The sequence below is a fragment of the Aquarana catesbeiana genome, linkage group LG08 (genome assembly GCF_042186555.1).
Source record: "Aquarana catesbeiana isolate 2022-GZ linkage group LG08, ASM4218655v1, whole genome shotgun sequence".
Lineage (NCBI taxonomy): Eukaryota > Metazoa > Chordata > Amphibia > Anura > Ranidae > Aquarana > Aquarana catesbeiana.
The window spans coordinates 276,904,470-276,923,363 of record NC_133331.1 but is presented as its reverse complement, the minus strand read 5'-3'; the positions used below and the strand labels follow the sequence as shown (position 1 = coordinate 276,923,363).

The 18,894-nt window shown below is 42.8% G+C and overlaps 1 protein-coding gene and 1 pseudogene across 1 annotated transcript in view; both read left to right on the top strand.

Moving 5' to 3' along the window:
• Positions 1-18,894, top strand: part of LOC141106746 (uncharacterized) — a 92,717-nt gene that overhangs the window by 44,849 nt on the left and 28,974 nt on the right. The gene's annotated exons all lie outside the window — the stretch shown is intronic.
• Positions 8,692-8,805, top strand: LOC141107018 (5S ribosomal RNA; annotated as a pseudogene).

The window sequence follows — 18,894 nt, the reverse complement described above, 5'->3', positions numbered from 1 at the left end:
CATTGTCTTTGGCCTCTCGGCCAGGCATGAAGCCTACCTGTTCAGGCCCAATTAGTTTATGTAGGAAGGGTTTCAATCTGTTGGCAAGTATTTTTGTGAAAATTTTAACATCTGTATTCAACAAGGATATAGGATGGTAGCTTGCACACTCATGAGGGTCCTTACCCGCTTTTGGAATGACCGTTATAAATGCCGAGAGAAGGTCTGGTGTCATCTCCTTGGAATCAGACATGGAGTTCAAGGCCGCCGCCAATGGGTCAGTTAATAGGTCTGTAAATGTTTTATAATAAATTGCTGTGTACCCGTCCGGCCCCGGGCTTTTACCTTGTTTCAAATTTTTGATGGCAAGTCTAATCTCAGTTGTGTCTATTGGACATTCAAGCGTATTGGCTTCTATGTCCTCTAATGACGGAAGACCACTTTTGTCTAGATACTCTCGAATGATCTGGGATCTGTCACCTGTCAATCCTGGCGGTTTGTGTTGTTGCGGTAAATTGTAGAGATCCGTGTAGTAATCATGGAAATGTTTTGCAATTGCCTCTGTAGAGACGTCTAACATGCCATTCGCTTGTTTAATGCCTGAGATGTTAGTGTTATGTGTGTGTACTCTTAAAGCCCTGGCTAACGTCTTTCCAGGTTTGTTGCCTTCCTCATAATAAATCTTTTTCTTGAAAAACAAGAAGCGTTTGGCCTTCGTGTCAAAGAGATTCTGCAGAGATTTCCTAGTGTTTAGTAAGTCCGTGGTCATGTTGACCGACAAGGACTGTTTGTGTAAAGATTCCAGATAGCGAATGCGTTCTATCAAGTGTGTAATCTCTTTCTCTCTCTGTTTTTTGCACTGAGAGCCTATCAAAATCAGTTCCCCCCTCAGTGTACACTTATGGGCCTCCCAGAGTGTTAGCGGGTCCATCCCAAGTGTGGTATTTCGATCGAAAAAGCCTCTCAGTGATTCCCTCAGCTTGTGTATATGAGTAGGATCTGAAAGTATGGAGGAGTTAAGTCTCCACATCTGGGCTTTTTGTGGCCGTTTCGTTAAGTCTAAAGTTAAAGCTATTGGTGCGTGGTCTGATATGGATTGTGAGCCTATACAGGCCTCTGTGAGTGTCGAAAGATCATTTTGTGATATAAAAGGATAGTCTAGCCGTGCGTATTTCTAATGGGGAGTTGAATAAAACGTATACTGTAGTCTCGACCAGTCGGATTTAGAAATCTCCATGAATCTATCAACTTGAGTGAGTGAGAAGGTTTTTAATACCTTTCAGTGTCCTGTATCTGATACTGGTAGTTCCAGTAGAGGTGTCTGTCAGGGGATTCAGAGGTATGTTAAAATCCCCTCCTAGTAGCAGACACCCTGAGGTGAATTCCTGTAACTGATGAACTATCTGATTACAGGAGGTTAAATGAGCTTTATTCAGGAAATAGACATTTGCTATGGTGATGGGTGTGTCACCATATGTCCCTTTCAGGAAAATGTACCTGCCCTCCATATCTGTCAATTGTTCCGTCAGTTCAAAGGGTGCGTTTTTATTAACTAGAATTGAAACCCCCTTCGATTTTGCCTGATCATTGGTAGCATGAAATGCCTTAGTGAAGGTTGAGTCGGTGAGCCTGGGAACATGCCCAGCGTAGTTCGCTTTTCAGGTATGTTCAACCCTTGGACGTTATGTGAAATCACTGTAGGGTTGCGTCCCAGGAATGAGTAGGCCATGATGCAAACTCAGAAGTGGATCCGTGAACTGTGTGCCTGAAATAAATACTAACACACTGTCAGAATATTCCTATAAGCGGGTAACGCGATTGGTCAAGGTTTAAAAGAGGAAGTAGAGAAAGTGGAAAAACTTAGGTCAACCTCTAGATAGGGCCCTATCTAGAGAATAATAGTGAGTCTGGTGGTCTACGAATAGGACCAGATCACTTTGTGAGATAGAGGGAGGTCAGGCCGCCTGGTATGAGAACAAAAATAAGAATAGTATACTGCGTCGAAAACAAAACACAGAAAAGAAAAATTTAAACTAGAAATATAACTGGCTAACCGTGCCTCCATGTAACACACAGCTTTATATATAAAATATGTTAAGAATATAATGAATTCACCCTGTCATTCAGGGGATCCATGCTCCCCTAACTGCGGGACATCTAAACCTTTATCGCTTCTTAAAACATTTAACTGCATTACTGCAATCTTATCGCACCTCGTGGTCATCACCTCCAAAGTGTCGTGACCACCCACATCCTCTCTCCCAGAGGTGCACCCTTAGCCTCAGAACTTAATGTCCAGTATTGTAAAATAGCGAATTACATTTTGTGTTTGGGACTTTGACAGGCAACCTCCACTGAGCTCTAAATCTCCATAAGATCACCATACCCAACTGGGAGCCTAACTTGGAGCTGTGCAGGAGCTGAGTGGAGGGTCTAAAAAAAAAAAAAAAGAAGTATGGAGAGTTCCAAAGGAAAAAATGCAACTGTCACTGTACTGGTAAGTGGGGCTATGCCACTAAGGTAGATGATAAGAGGTTCAGCCGAACCTTAATCTTCTGCATGATCCTGATCCAACACAGGTCTCGGATTTGGAGTGCCCGTTTTGGAACCTCCAGGCCTCCCCTGTTTCATCTTCTTAGAAAGTCTCTTTTCTGGCGTTGAAAATGGCGACCGAGGTGGGCTCCTATCATGCGGTGGTAGGAGAAAGTCTGCGTACCAGTCAGGGAGTTCCACTAGGTCTAGACCTAGGCCGGCACAGAAATCGGGAAGGTCTGATGGAGTGAGTAGAACGTGTTGGTGACCATTCGCTGACACAATAAGTGCAAAAGGGAAACGCCAGGTGTATCTGAGATCTCTGTCCCTGAGCTTATCAAGTAGAGGACGTAAAGCTCTGCGTTTTTTTTAGAGTAATCTGTGATAAGTCATGAAACAACATTATGGTTTCTCCATTAAAGATGATCCTGTCATTTCTTCTGGCTCTGCGCATTATGTCTTCCTTCAATTGAAAGCTCTGGAGGCAGCATATTATGTCACGCGGTGGGGCATTGTCAGAGCCTCTAGGCCTAAGAGCCCCAAATTCTATTTCTGTCTCTTCCTGTCTGTCTAGGAGGCTGTTGAAGACCCTTTGGAGGGCTGAGGCTATCTGGTCCGCCTCTACTGATTCAGGGATCCCCCGCACCCTAATATTATTCCTCTTGCCCCTGTTGTCAAGGTCCTCCAGGTGTCTATTCATGTCAATGAAGTGTTGTGCATGAGAGACCGTGACCTGATCAAGTCTGTGTAAGGCCTTGTCTCTCTGCCTCCCTGCGTGCTCTGTAGCAGCCAGTTTCTCAGTAAGAACCACTAGATTAGTTTTCAGGTCTGTGATTGCGGCCGAAAACGTGGATTTGATGTCTAGAGTAAATCCGGACATATCAGCCTAGGTCAGGGATTTGTTTACTCTGGATTTGCCCCTACCTGTGTCCTCAGTTCTTGAGTCACCGCTGAAATCTTTGTCGTAGAGCTCGGCCTGTTGCATCAGCACCATCTTGCGACCAGTCGTGCTGCTGCCAACCGCCGGCTTTTGTCTCAGCAAATCGGCGATGTTCCTAGCAGTGGATGGCTGATGCCCACGATGGGAAGGTGTCTGCGGGGTGCTGTGAAGCTTTCTGCCCGGCATTGAAGGCTCTGCGGCAGGGTGTCAGGCTGTAAGGCTGTGTGACTTACGGAGCTCCTCTAATGTGCTTCCGTGAAAGCCGCGCATCAAGCCACGCCCTTTTTTGCTTTTTTATCTTATTTTTAAACTGTTCCTTTCATTTTTTGTTTTTTGTAATCATTTTTATTGTTATCTCAGGGAATGTAAATATCCCCTATGATAGCAATAGGTAGTGACAGGTACTCTTTTTTGAAAAAATTGGGGTCTATTAGACCCTAGATCTCTCCTCGGCCCTCAAAGCATCTGACCACACCAAGATCGGTGTGATAAAATGCTTTCCCAATTTCCTAATGGCGCTGTTTACATCCAGCGAAATCTAAGTCATGAAATGTTCGTAGCTTCCGGTTTCTTAGGCCATAGAGATGTTTGGAGCCACTCTGGTCTCTGATCAGCTCTATGGTCAGCTGGCTGAATCACCGGCTGCATTCTCAGGTTCCCTGTTGAGACAGGAGAGCCAGAAAAAAACACGGAAGACGGTGGGGGGGCATTCCCTCCCACTGCTTGTAAAAGCAGTCTAGAGGCTTAGCCGCTAGGATTGCTTTTACATGAAAGCCGACCGCTGGCTGAAAAGAATTATACCAAGATGATACCTAAACCTGCAGGCATCATTCTGGTATAACCACTCAAAGTCGTGAATGGCGTACCTGAAGACAAAAAAATGGTTAACAATAAAACACAGTAAACGGTAAAGTATAAAAAATTGCATACCTGAAAAGCAAACATGATAAAACATAATAACAATAAAACATTGCAGAATAGAATACAGTAAAAAAGAGCAGAACAATAGAGAGAGAATAGAGATAGAGAGAACAATAAAACGACAACTATTTTTTTTTTATTATATATATTTTTTTGTGGTTTTTTTTTTTTTTTTTACACTTTTTTTTGTAACTGTAACTTTTATAACTGTAACCGGTTCCAGGTTCGGGTCTCTCAAAATGCGATGGCATCTTGGGAGACCCTGTGAAAGTGTGCCTAGTCTGTGCAATGCTGTACCCTACGCTAATACTCAACTAGTGAATGGTAGCATTCAAAACATTCACCAATGCAAAGACCAGGATTGTCAGGACAGGAGGGACATTAATAGCGGGTGTCACGCCTATATCCGTGCTTGCTGCAGACACGACATCTTTTTTGGGGGGGTTCGTTGGGTAGGGGTACTCGGGAGGACATAAAGAAAATGCCTCTCATGCAGCCGACTGCATTTGGTTGGGGATGTGAATGGGGGAAGTACGGGCGCTGCAGAAGTGGTGGGTTCCCAATTAGGATTGGCGAATGCAGCAGGAAGGGCATGATGGGCACGAGGGGCCTGTTTGTCTTCTTCTTGGTGGCAGCGGGACACTACTTGTGCTTGCCACCTCACCAGCTTGAACTGCACTTATGGGACTCGCCACGTCACCAAGTGTTACTGCAGTGCTGGTTCGACTATGACCGGGGTGTACTAGGCCGCTGGTGCTTGCCAGTTCACCAAAACGCTACCAAAAAAATTGTTAGCGATCGCAGGGATCAGGCCTGACTCTGCGAACGCTGCAGTTATGCGTTTAGTGTTTTGTAAGTGACAGTGATCGATCGATACTGCACTTGGGTGGGCTGGGCTGGGCGGAGGGGCAAAACGCAGGTGCTAGCAGGTATCTGGGCTGATCCCGCTAACACTGTGTTTTTGGGAACCCTAAACTGCTGGGGACGCTAGTATAGATCTGATTGGATCAGATATTGATCCGTTCAGATACTATACCACGAAGGGAGGTGTACGGTGCGTGTGTGGGTGTTAGCGGTACTGGCACTAACCTGACGCTGCTTGGGGCTTGGGCTTGCCAGTTCACCAAAATGCTACCAAAAAAACTGTTAGCGATCACAGGGATCACGCCTGACTCTGCGAACGCTGCAGTTATGCGTTTATTGTTTTGTAAGTGACAGTGATCGATCGATACTGCACTTGGGTGGGCTGGGCTGGCCGATCGGACCCCCCACCCGCGGGAGGCAGATGACATACAGGTACGTGATTCTGCCTGCCCGTGCCATTCTGCCGACGTATTTCGTCGTGAGGCGGTCGGCAAGTGGTTAACGTTTTATGATTATGTGATCAGCCACAGGGACAAGAACACCAGCTCCAGCCGGTGTCTCGGGTCCTGATTGGATAGATTGATAGCAGTGCAGCCATTGGCTCCCCCTGCTGTCAGTCAAATCCAATGACGTAGGAGCCGGGTTCTGCTGTTTGTGTCAATGAATGCAGCAGCAGGGAACGAGAGCATGCCCGCATGAGTGCCCCGAGGGAGAACTGCTCCGGTGAAGAGGAGGAGCCAGGAGCGCCGCTAAGGGAACCCCGGAAGAGGAGGATCGGGTCCACACTGTGCAAAACCAACTGCACAGAGGAGGTAAGTATTACATGTTTGTTTTTTTTTTAAAACTGAAGCTTTAGATATCCTTTAAGCTTTTAACCACTTAACAACCGGCCCATAGCCAAATGACGGCTACAGGGCGGTTGTTTAACTCTGGGAGGACGTCCAGGGACGTCCTCCCAGAATTCTGCTCTCGCGCGCCCCCTAGGGCGCGCACTCGAGAGCATCCGTGATCGCCGGGTCCACAGGACCCGGCGCATCACAGATCCCGGTAAATGGCCGCTGATCGCGGCTGTTTACATGTGATCGCTCCGTCAAATGACGGAGCGATCACATGTAAACAAACCGGCGTCATCTGATGACGCCGGTTCCTCTCCTCCCCCTCTCCTCCCCTCCTTTGTACCGATCGGTACACAGTGACCGAAGAGGCGGATGGATGGATGGCTGCAGCGTTGTGGGCTGCATCTGTAGTGCCCACAGCGCTGCACAGAGACATCCAGCCATCCATCCATCCATGCTCAGCCATCCCTACTACTCTGCATGCCCTGCAATGCTGTGCAATACTCTGCAATTCCCTCTGCAATACCCCGCAATACTCTGCCATACCCTGGAATACCCCGCAATACTCTGCCATACCCTGCAATACCCCGCAATACTCTGCCATACCCTGCAATACCCCGCAATACTCTGCCATACCCTGCAATACTCTGCCATACCCTGCAATACCCCGCAATACTCTGCCATACCCCGCAATACTCTGCCATACCCTGCAATACCCCGCAATACTCTGCCATACCCCGCAATACTCTGCCATACCCTGCAATACCTCGCAATACTCTGCCATATCCTGGAATACCCCACAATACTCTGCCATACCCTGCAATACCCCGCAATACTCTGCCATACCCTGCAATACCCCGAAATACTCTGCCATACCCTGGGTGAAGATTGGGTCTGTTGGTTTTACCACAGAAAACCCTGCGGCGGGAAAGGTAAGTGGAGTTTTTCTAAGGAATTTTTGAATTATCTTATGAAATGTCTCCTTTAACAAAAAAAGTAAATGTTGTCATGCCTAAGAGTCACCACTGGGGGGCTGTATAGAGCATGTACCTTCTCATGCTTTCCTCAGAGATCACGCTGTGTCAGGAAGCAGCAGGCTTTTTTCTTCCGGCTAACAGGCAGACCTCCGGTAAGTTTGGGGGGGTTTCCTCCACCAGACACCCCCCACCTGGACAAAGCTCTCCCCCTCTGCCTGGAAAGAGGAAAGCTAAAAAACGATCGTCATGCTGCTCTATTTTTCCTACCGCCTGAACAGTGGCTTGTCTAGATCTCCTCCTCGCCATTCCTCCCTCACACACAAGCCGATCCCATTGGATCGGAGGCCTGCGCTCACGTGGGGAAAACTCTCTTTTAAAGAGAGAGGAGGGGGAGGGCGATGCTATGGAGGGGGCAGGGCTTAGCGCAGCATTGGCGTCCTCCAACGCTCAGCACAGGAGTGTGTTTAAAAAGCTCCATTTTTACTGCTGCAAGTTGTCGGAGGGACACAAGAGCAAGGAGGGGCATGTAAAAGGTTTGGTGACACAGGCATTCCTATTGACACATTTACTATTCGCATCAGGCTGAGCGTTAATAGCAGCGGCAGTGGCTGGACTATTACTCAAAGCAGTGGATGCAATTTCTTCTGGTAGTACCTCTGCATTTATGCATCGGGCTATGGTCAGAAGGATGAGGTAGAAACACCCCAAAAGAGAGTTAAAGGGATCTCCCTCAAGCTCTGAAAGCCTAAATTTTATCTCTACAATGGCATCCTCCCCTGAGAGGGGGTGGCTGGTCAGAGTGAGCCTTCAGGGGCCATGGAATGTTTGCAACTGTTTACAACACTGCAGCCCCTGCCTATATTTGTAAAAAAGTATTTTTCCTCAGGCATGATAGCATGAGAAAAAAGTTAGTGGTTTTAATCGCATCCCCAATTGGGATAAAATGCGACAGGTTCCATTCCATTACCCAAGGACCCTTAAACTGAGGATCTGGGGCAGGAGAAGATGTTTTCTCTCAGGGGACCATGAACAGGCTGATGACTCCTCTTCTGAGGGGTCATATGCAGAAGGATCAGCTTCACATTGTGGGTACAATTCCTTACTGAAATTGGTTCGCTCCATTTTTTATGCTACCCTTAACTGAGTGTCTTCTTCTTGTTTTGGGTTTGCTAAAGCCTTCTCAAAGCTGTGTATGCCTTTCCTGTCCATTCATTGTAGGGAAAGTTTATGTATTCTGAGTGGGATCACCCAGATAAGCATTTTTTCCCTCCTAAAAAGTTTTTCACATTTTATCCTATGGAAGAAAAAACGTATTAAAGGTTATATCTTCTGCTATATCTTTTGATTAAAAATTTGACTTGTCCGGCAGACAATGCTCAAATACTTAGGGATCCAATGGATAAAGAGTTGGAATTCCTATTAAAAAAAAAACAAAAAAAAAAAACATATATTGTTTTCCTGACAGGTTGTGTCGGCCTGTGCTGACAGTAATTGGTATATGTCAAAATCCTTGAGGGACCGGTTTAAACAGGTGCTCAAGGTTATCCCTGTTCAGCAGGCCCAGGAACTGGCAAGCTCCTAGTAGGTTTATGTTGGCAATAGACGCTATGAGAGATTCTATCTTCAGGCCTCACACCTTTCGGCCTACAGCCACATCACCCTGAAAGCACCTGATCTCATCTGATCTCGAAGGCTAAGCAGGGTCAGGCCTGGTTAGTACCTGGAGACCACCTGGGAATACCAGGTGCCATAGGCTACTGAGCTGGTACATATGTATAGAATACTATGGTTGAAAAATTGGTTAGTCAAAGCGTCATAAAAAAAAAAACTCCTGGCTGATTTTCCTTTTTGCGGTGAACGGCTATTTGGGATATCTTGGATAATTCATCCAAAGAATTTCTATTGAAAAGGTACCCCTTTGCCATTTAAGAAAAGGAGTAAATGTATTTCATCTAAACAAGCTCCTTCTCCAGTGCCAGGGGCATCAGCCTCCAGGCAGTCACGACGGCTTCCGCCGTCAAGTTCAAGAGGTATTCCTCAGGGTCAAGCCCGGGGACAAAAGAAACCTACAAACAAGATACTAAAACCTCCTTAGGAAAAGGCGCCCCCGCTTGTGGGGGGGGGGTTGGGACTTCTGCAGTTCTCAAGGGTCTGGCAGAAAGAATGTCAAGACAGATGGGTGGCTTCTTCAATAGCTCTAGAGTACAATCTGGGGTCTTCAAGAGTTCCCGTCTCCTCGTTTTTCTCAGATCAAACATTCTTAAAGATCCAGAGAAAAAGAAAGTCTCTCTTTCTAGCATTGGACCATCCTTTGGCAAAGAGTGGTCATGCTGCTCCCCATGAAAGAGCTGGGGTTGAGGTTTTATTCAAACCTTTTTTCACGGCAAAATCGAATGGCGATGTCAAACCCATTCTGGATCTCAAGAATCAAAACCGGTTCCTGGATATCCGCTCTTTTTCACATGGAGTCAATCCAATCAGTTGTCTCCATCCTACAAGGAGGAGAACTTTTGATATCAATCGACGTCAAGGGTGCATACCACCGTGGGAATATTTCCCCGCTCACCAATATTATCTACTTTAAGGTAGAAAATCTTCATTTTCAGTTTGTAGCCCTGCCTTTTGGTCTAGCTACTGCAGCTTGAGTGTTTACAGAGATTCTGGCCCCTCCTCTAGCCAGATTAAGGGCCCAAGGTATAATGATTATAGTTTACCTAGATGATCGGCTCTTGATAGACCAGTCGGTAGCTCGCTTAGACCAAAGTATGGTCACCACATTCAACTACCTGGGATACCTAGGTTGGATTTTCAACCTAGAGAAATCTTCCTTAAAACCATTAAGGAAGTTATAGATACACCCAGAAAAGGGGTATTCTTGCCCCAGGCAAAGATCAGCGCCATAAAGGAACTGATTAAGGTGGTCGAAGCAAGATGAATCCTTCTATTCAACTTCCATAAGGAAAAGATTGTTGGCTTCATTCAAGGCCGTTCCTTATGCTCAGTTTCATTTAAGACTGCTGCAAAACAGTATCTTATCGGCTTGGAACAAGAGGGTTCAAGCTCTAGTTTTTCCAATGTGTCTGACTCCAAAGGTGCGCCGGAGCCTCAGTTTATGGTTAATAACCAAAAATCTGCAAAGGGAAAAATCCTTCCTACAGTTACCTGGGAAGTGGTAACAACATATGCCAGTGGTTCTCAAACTTCCTAGTGCCTTGACCCCTTGATAAAATTTCCCAAGTTGTGGGGACCCCTAACAGTAAAATTATTTTCGTAGCGTAGGTTGTCTCCACTCAAAGAAAGACAAGTAATTTGTGCCCCTAACCCACAGACATTTAGCGCTCCCTGAGTCCCTTCCACTCTTACAGTATTAAAACCCCAACTGGTACATTACATCTTTCTCTTTGTTTTTCTTTCCCTTTTATCTCTTTCTATGCTAATTTCTTGCCCCCCATCCCTCTCTAGCCATCTTTCTTGTTCTCTTATTCTTTCTCGCTCTTTTTCTTTGTTCCTTCCCCTCATGTATTTTCTATTTGTATTCCTTCTCTTACTCCTTGGTGGGGGGGGATGGGATGAGTGGCGGGGAGTTCTGATCAGCCAACTTAGGTGCTCTTGATCAAGGTCATCTGCTGATCTGAGAACTGTAGTGGGGACTTTTAATAGCAACTATAATCACAGGTAGTGTTACTCACTGTGACTCCAGCTTCACTGTGTCTCTGACTTAGGCTAGGTTTCCACTAGTGCGTCCCCAAAGTCGCGCGATTTTGCCGCAATTTTTTACCGCGATTTTACCGCGACTTTTTACCGCGATTTGAAGCAATGCCTGTATCTATAGACCTCAAGTCGCATCAAAGTGGGACCAAAGTAGTGTAGGGACTACTTTGAAGTCGCTGCGACTTGAAGTCGCACAGATATGAACGGTACTCATTGGAAATCATGGGAAACAATTTGTCATGCGACTTTTCAGTCCCAAGTCGCATGAAAAGTCGCACTAGTGGAAACAGAGCCTTAGTGCCGGTTCACACTACCGCGACTTGGGATCCGACTTGTCAGACCTCAAGTCGCCCCAAGTCGCTTGACATCTGAAAGTCCATGTAAGTGAATGAGAGCCGTCTATATGTACGCTACTGAAGTCGCTCCGACTTCAGAAAAGGTCCCTGTACTACTTCAAGGCGACTTGTAGGCGACTTGTACCCATTGCTTTCAATGTAAGTCGCCTACAAGTCGGATCGTGATCTATACTGAAGCGACTTCACAGGAAGAGAAGATGTTTTTTTCAAGCAAACCCCTCCCTCCCCCAGAGCGGATTGTAGTTTGATTGGCCACTGGAAAGTCGCCTGTCCTGGAGGCGACTTGAAGTCGCCTTGTAAGTCGCCCCAAGTCGCGCTGTGGTGTCGCCCTCGGGTCGCGTCCAGGTCGCCTCGCAAAGTCGCGGCCAGAGTCGTGTTGCCCCTGTGTGAACCGGCGCTTAGGGTCGGTTCACACTGGGGCGACTTGGGATCCGACTTGTACGCCCTCAAGTCGCCCCAAGTCGCCCCAAGTCGCTTTGTATTTAGATTAACATGGTGGGCAATGGGAGCGTCTTAATTGACACTACTGAAGTCGCTCCGACTTCAGAAAAGGTTCCTGTACTACTTCTATCCGACTTGTAGGCGACTTGTACCCATTCAACTCAATGTAAGTCGCCTGCAAGTCGGATCTCTCTGTAAAGTCAAGCGACTTTGCAGAGAAAACCCCTCCCTCCCTCCCAGAGAGGTGATTGGCCACAGGCAAAGTCGCCTGTCATGGAGGCGACTTCAAGTCGCCTCGTAATTTGCCGAAGTCGCGCTGAAGTCGCGCTAAAGTCGCGCTGAAGCCGCGTTGAAGTCGCGGTACAAAGTCGCGCTAAAGTCGTGTTGCCCATGTGTGAACCGACCCTGTCTCGCAGCAGTGACAGCGATGCTGAAATCAGGAGATAGGTTCTAGGCATGTGCATTTCGTTTCGTTCCGAATTGAAATTCGGACGAATTTTTCATTATTCGGAAATTCGGATGCATCCGAATTTCCGAATTACAAAAGTAAAGAATTTAAACGAATCCGAAAAAAAAAACGAACGAATTCGAAAACATATTCGAATCGAATTCGAAAACATATTCGAATCGAATTCGAAAACATATTCGAAAACATATTCGAATCGAATTCGAAAACATATTCGAAAACATATTCGAATCGAATTCGAAAACATACTCGAATTCGAAAAAAATAGAAAACGTTTTTCTAAAAAAAAACAATAAGATAGAATATAAAATAATAAAGCAATAGAATATATATATATATATATATATATATATATATATATATATATATATATATATAATTTTTTTTTTTTTTTTTTAATTATTCTCTTCTATTGTTTTTTTATGCTTTTCTTTTCTATTATTTTATATTTTATAATAGTCTTTTCAATTCAAATTCAAATTCATTCTATACGAAATTCGAATTTCGGTACATGGCTTCTGAAGTTTGAATTTCGTATAGAATGAATTTGAATTGAAAAGACTATTATAAAATATAAAATAATAGAAAAGAAAAGCATAAAAAAACAATAGAAGAGAATAATAAAAAAAAAAAAATTATATATATATATATATATATATATATATATATATATATATATATATTTTTTTTTTTTTTATTATTCTCTTCTATTGTTTTTTTATGCTTTTCTTTTCTATTATTTTATATTTTATAATAGTCTTTTCAATTCAAATTCATTCTATACGAAATTCAAACTTCAGAAACCATGTACCGAAATTCGAATTTCGTATAGAATGAATTCGAATTGAAAAGACTATTACAGAATATATAATATATATATATATATATATATATATATATATATATATATATATTAAATATTCTGTAATAGTCTTTTCAATTCGAATTCATTCTATACGAAATTCGAATTTCGGTACATGGTTTCTGAAGTTTGAATTTCGTATAGAATGAATTCAAATTTGAATAGAAAAGATAGAAAACAGAATAGAAGAAAATATAATATATATATTATATTTTCTTCTATTCTGTTTTCTATCTTTCCTATTCAAATTCGAATTCATTTTATAAGAAATTCAAATTTCGGAAGATGGTTATATATATATATATATATATATATATATATATATATATATATATGTTTACTTTTTCAAATTCAGTTATTGTTTTTTTCAAATGCGGTAGAATTTTTTCAAATTTTATAGTTTTTTTCGAATGTGGTAGAAATTGTTCAAATTTGACAGTTTTTTTTGAATGTGGTAGAATTTTTTCGAATTTGATATTTTTTTCGAATGTAGTAAAATTTTTTTTGAATTTGATAGTTTTTTTTAAATGTGGTAGAATTTTTTCGAATTTGACAGTTTTGTTCGAATGTGGTAGAATTTTTTCGAATTTGACAGTTTTTTTCGAATGTGGTAGAATTTTTTCGAATTTGATAGTTTTTTCGAATGTGTTAGAATTTTTTCGAATGTGGTAGAAATTTTTCGAATTTGACAGTTTTTTTTCGAATGTGGTAGAATATTTTCGAATTTGATATTTTTTTCGAATGTGTTAGAATTTTTTCGAATTTGACAGTTTTTTTCGAATGTGGTAGAATTTTTTCGAATTTGATAGTTTTTTCAAATGTGTTAGAATTTTTTCGAATTTTATAGTTTTTTTCGAATGTGGTAGAAATTTTTCGAATTTGACAGTTTTTTTTCGAATGTGGTAGAATTTTTTCGAATTTGATATTTTTTTCGAATGTAGTAAAATTTTTTTTGAATTTGATAGTTTTTTTTGAATGTGGTAGAATTTTTTCGAATTTGACAGTTTTTTCGAATGTGGTAGAATTTTTTCGAATTTGACAGTTTTTTTCGAATGTGGTAGAATTTTTTCGAATTTGATAGTTTTTTCGAATGTGGTAGAATTTTTTCGAATTTGACAGCTTTTTTCGAATGTGTTACAATTTTTTCGAATTTGACAGTTTTTTTCGAATGTGGTAGAATTTTTTCGAATTTGATAGTTTTTTCAAATGTGTTAGAATTTTTTCGAATTTTATAGTTTTTTTCGAATGTGGTAGAAATTTTTCGAATTTGACAGTTTTTTTTCGAATGTGGTAGAATTTTTTCGAATTTGATATTTTTTTCGAATGTAGTAAAATTTTTTTTGAATTTGATAGTTTTTTTTGAATGTGGTAGAATTTTTTCGAATTTGACAGTTTTTTCGAATGTGGTAGAATTTTTTCGAATTTGACAGTTTTTTTCGAATGTGGTAGAATTTTTTCGAATTTGATAGTTTTTTCGAATGTGGTAGAATTTTTTCGAATTTGACAGCTTTTTTCGAATGTGTTAGAATTTTTTCGAATTTGATAGTTTTTTTCGAATACGGTCGAATTTTTTCGAATGCGGTCGAATTTTTTCGAATGCGGTCGAATTTTTTCGAATTCGAATACGAAACGAAACAAATTCCGAAAACGAATGTAATGAATGCAACGAATTTAACTAAACGAATTTAGTTAAATAACGAATCGAAACGAAACGAAACTAAACGAATTTTTTCATCCTGCACATGTCTGATAGGTTCTCCTCCAGCCCCACCTACTTCATTCCTCACCAGTCAGCTGACCTCTAGTCTGCCCCCCAGCCATGCTGTGAACTGAATAGGTGGCTGCGAAGAGGCTGAGTGGGCGGCCGTGGGCTTCAGGAACAGCCCAGGATTTGGTGACCCCTGGCAAATCGTCATTTGACCCCCTAGGGGGTCCCGACCCCCAGGTTGAGAACCACTGACATATGCCTTTTTTAGGTTGGGGAGCAGTCCTGGAAGAGGTAACTGTCCAAGAGAAGTGGTCCAGATCAGAAATGACCTTGCCCATTAACATTCTACAGATTCGGGCAGGGGCGCTTGGTCCTGAGGGCATGGATGTTTAATTTACCGAGCTATTCTGTCAGGATCTAATCCGACAAATGCCACAGCAGTGGCCTATATTTAATCACCAAGGGGGCACAAGAAGTTGTACCACCCAGAGAAAGGTGAATCATATCCTATCTTGGGCAGAAAACAATGTACCTTGCCTATCGGCAGTTTTTTATTCTAGGGATAGAAATTTGACAGGCGGTCTAGATTCAGTCGCCAGCAGTTGTTCCCGGGAGAATGGTTCCATCACCCCGATATCTTTCTGACAATAGGTCAAAGATGGGGGATCCCAGACGTAAATCTGTTTGCATCCAGGTTCAACAGAGAGTTCAACATCTTTATGTTAAGGACAAAGGATCCGCTAGCATACGGAACAGGTGCCTTGGCGTTCCTATGGAATCAGTTGCATTCCCTCCTTTTCTGCAAGCGTTCACGACTTCTTCGCAGGATCATGCAGGAAGGGAAGTTGGTGATTCTTGTGGCCCCAGAGTGGTCCAGAAGATCTTGGTATGCAAAGATCATAAGGATGGCGGTAGGGGTCCCATGGACCCTACCACCACGTCCAGACCTTCTCTCGCTAAGGTCCGGTATTCCATCTTATATTACAAACGCTAAATTTAATGGTTTGGCTATTGAGGCCCACACTCTGAAGAAGCATGGGCTGTCAGGTTCAGTGGTATCTACCTTGGTTAAATGCAAGGTAGCCGGCCTCCATAATTATATATTATGGAGTCTGGGAAGCATATGTCTCCTGGTGTGAAACCAGGGGTTGGCACCCCAGGAAATAGGTCATAGGTAGAATCCTTGACTTTCTGCAGATGGGGTAAGATATAAAGCTGCCCTTGAGTACTTTCTAAGGACAGGTCTCAGCCTTATCAGTATTATTTCTTTGGTTCGTAACTTTATTCAGAGGGTAACACGGCTTAATCTCCAGTTAGGTCACCCCTGAACTCTTGGGACTTGAATTTAGTTTTGTCGGCATTACAAAAACAGCCTTTTTTTGAGCCGATACGACATATTCCCTTGGTCCTTTTTGACAAGGAAGCTATTTTTTCTGGTATTCATATCTGCTGCATGAAGCGTATCAGAATTGGCTGCTCTTTTTTGTAAAGAGCCATATTATCATTGTTCACAAGGATAAGGTAGTACTGCGTCCTCATCCTAACTTTTTACCTTAATTTTTTCCAGAACTTTGTTCTATGGAAGAAAAATCACCACATTCTCTTGATGTGATGAGAGCAGTCAAAGTCTACTTAAAGGCGACTGATCAGATTCGGAAAATGGATGTTTTGTTCGTATTGCCTGAAGGTCCTAAAAGGGGACAGGCAGTATTGAAATCTACTATTTCTAAATGGATTCAACGAGTAATCGTTCAAGCTTATGGTTTAAGGAGGTAGATTCCACCCTCTCAAATCAAAACGCACTCCTTTAGGGCTGTTAGTGCTCCGTGGGCAGTGCATCACTAAGCCTCCATGGCTCAAATCTGCAAGGCCGCAACTTGGTCTTAAATCCATACATTTACCGGATTCTACCAGGTAGATGTAAAAAGGCATGAGGATATCACCTTTGGGTGTAGTGTGCTGCAGGCAGCAGTATAACTCCTCTAGTCTCATGTTGCCCTAATTCTGTTGTGTCTCCCTCCCTTCAGCTGGCATTGCTACGGGACATCCCACATAGTAACTACTATGGCTCTGTGTCCCATGATGTACGATTAAAGAAAATCGGATTTTTATAACAGCTTACCTGTAAAATCCTTTTCTTTTGAAGTACATCACGGGACACAGAGGTCCCGCCCCTCTTTCTAGTGTACACGTGTATTGCTTTACTACAAAACTGAGGTACTCCCGGTATATGAGGGGTTATATAGGGAGGCAACTTCCTGTTTAGGGTGTTCCAGTGTCCAGCACCTGAAGGTGGCCTATAACCCACATAGTAACTTCTATGGCTCCGTGTCCCGTGATGTACTTCAAAAAAAAAAATTTCACAGGTGTTCATTTTTCCCAGGATTTTATGTAATATCTTCTAGCAAGGAGCGTAGTTTAGGGAAGTTGGCTCCTTTGAAATTCAGTGTCTTTGTATTACCCTTGTGTTTCCTATTTGTGTGATTTATGCTGAAAATAATTAACCTAATTAACCTAAGCCAGTAAAGGGTCTGGAGAATATTAGTTACGAGGAAAGGTTGTGAGCACTGAACTTATTCTTTCTGAAGAAGAGACGCTTGAGAGGGGATATGATTTCGATATACAAATACCATACTGGTGACCCACAATAGGGATAAAACTTTTTCGCAGAAGGGAGTTTAACAAGACTTGTGGCCACTCATTAAAATTAGAATAAAAGAGGTTTAACCTTAAACTACGTAGAGGGTTCTTTACTGCAAGAGTGGCAAGGATGTGCAATTCCCTTCCACAGGCGGTGGTCTCAGCGGGGAGCATTGATAGTTTCAAGAAACTATTAGATAAGTACCTGAACGACTGCAACATACAGGGATATGCAAGGTAATACTGACATATAATCACACACTTGGGTTGGACTTGATGGACGTGTGTCTTTTTTCAACCTCATCTACTAAGTAACTATGTAACCTGTGGTTACTGTTTGCTAAATTGCCTTGTATTTATACATCTGCGATCAGGTCTGTATTGTTAGTAATCAGTAGGTCTAGTAACGATTTGTTTCTTGTTGGTGCAATTACCATCTGACCCATGAAATTGTCCTGCAAGACATTTAGGAATTGGCGAGCCTTAGACGAATGCACGGTTCCTTCTGCCCAGTCTATGTCTGAATAATTAAAATCCCCCATTATAATGACACTTCCCATCCTGGAAACAGTAATGATAGACGTGTTTGGCACAAACCAAAGACAGCATTTCATACCAACTGTGAAGCATGACATTGGGAATGGTATAGTTTGGGGTTGCTCTGTTGCTTCAGGGCCTAGGTAGCAGAGGTGGGGGACTCGAGTCACATGACTTGGCTCGAGTCAGACTCGAGTCACCTGTTTGAGGACTTGCGACTTGCTTTACAAAATTAAATAAATGACTCGACTTGACTTTGACTTGTCACTAATGACTTGCGACTTGACTTTGACTTGGGCTATTTGACTTGCAATGACTTGGCACCACCAGTTCTGTGTCTTGGCCTAGGCAAAAGCCGCCCCCCCCCCCCACAAAAGAAAGCTCCCCCGAGTCCCGGCTTCAGGGTAGATCAGTATTTTGACTTAATTTGTGACTTGACCAAAATAAATGACTTGACTTGACTTGCTTGACTTCTAGCAGGGACTCGACTTGACTTGCTTGCTTTTCGCCACAGTAACTTGGGACTTGCTTATGACTTGAAGGTTAAGACTTGAGACTTGCTTATGACTTGCACATGTGTGACTTACTCCCATCACTGCTAGGTAGTTTGCAGTTATCAATTCAAATATGCATTCTGCATCATATTAAAATGTGCTTGATGAGAATGTGAAGCCGTCTGTCCAAATGTTGAAGATGAACTGGAAATGCATCTTTCAGCACCGTAATGATCCAAGGTACACTGACAAATTCACTAAGAAATGGCTCAAAAAGAAGAAATGGAGAGCTTTGGACTGGCCTAGTCAAAGTCCTGATTTGAATCCCATTGAAGTATTATGGGGGGGTTTAAAGTTGGCAGTTTGTGCAAAGAAACCTACAAACAACTTGCCATAAAGGAATTTTGCATAGAGAATTGGTCATAAATTTCAACGCCAGTGTCAGACAGGTGGGCAGCTATTTCTGCTACAGGGGGCAATACCAGCTTCTGAGGCCAAGGGTGTACTTATTTTTTCCAGAGTATACCATTACATCTCTTGATAATTTTTGTAAAATTATTGAAAAGGCACGTTTCCCTTGTGTTTTTATTCAAGTCTATGACCTTTATCCGTTGGCACTGTATAAAGCCT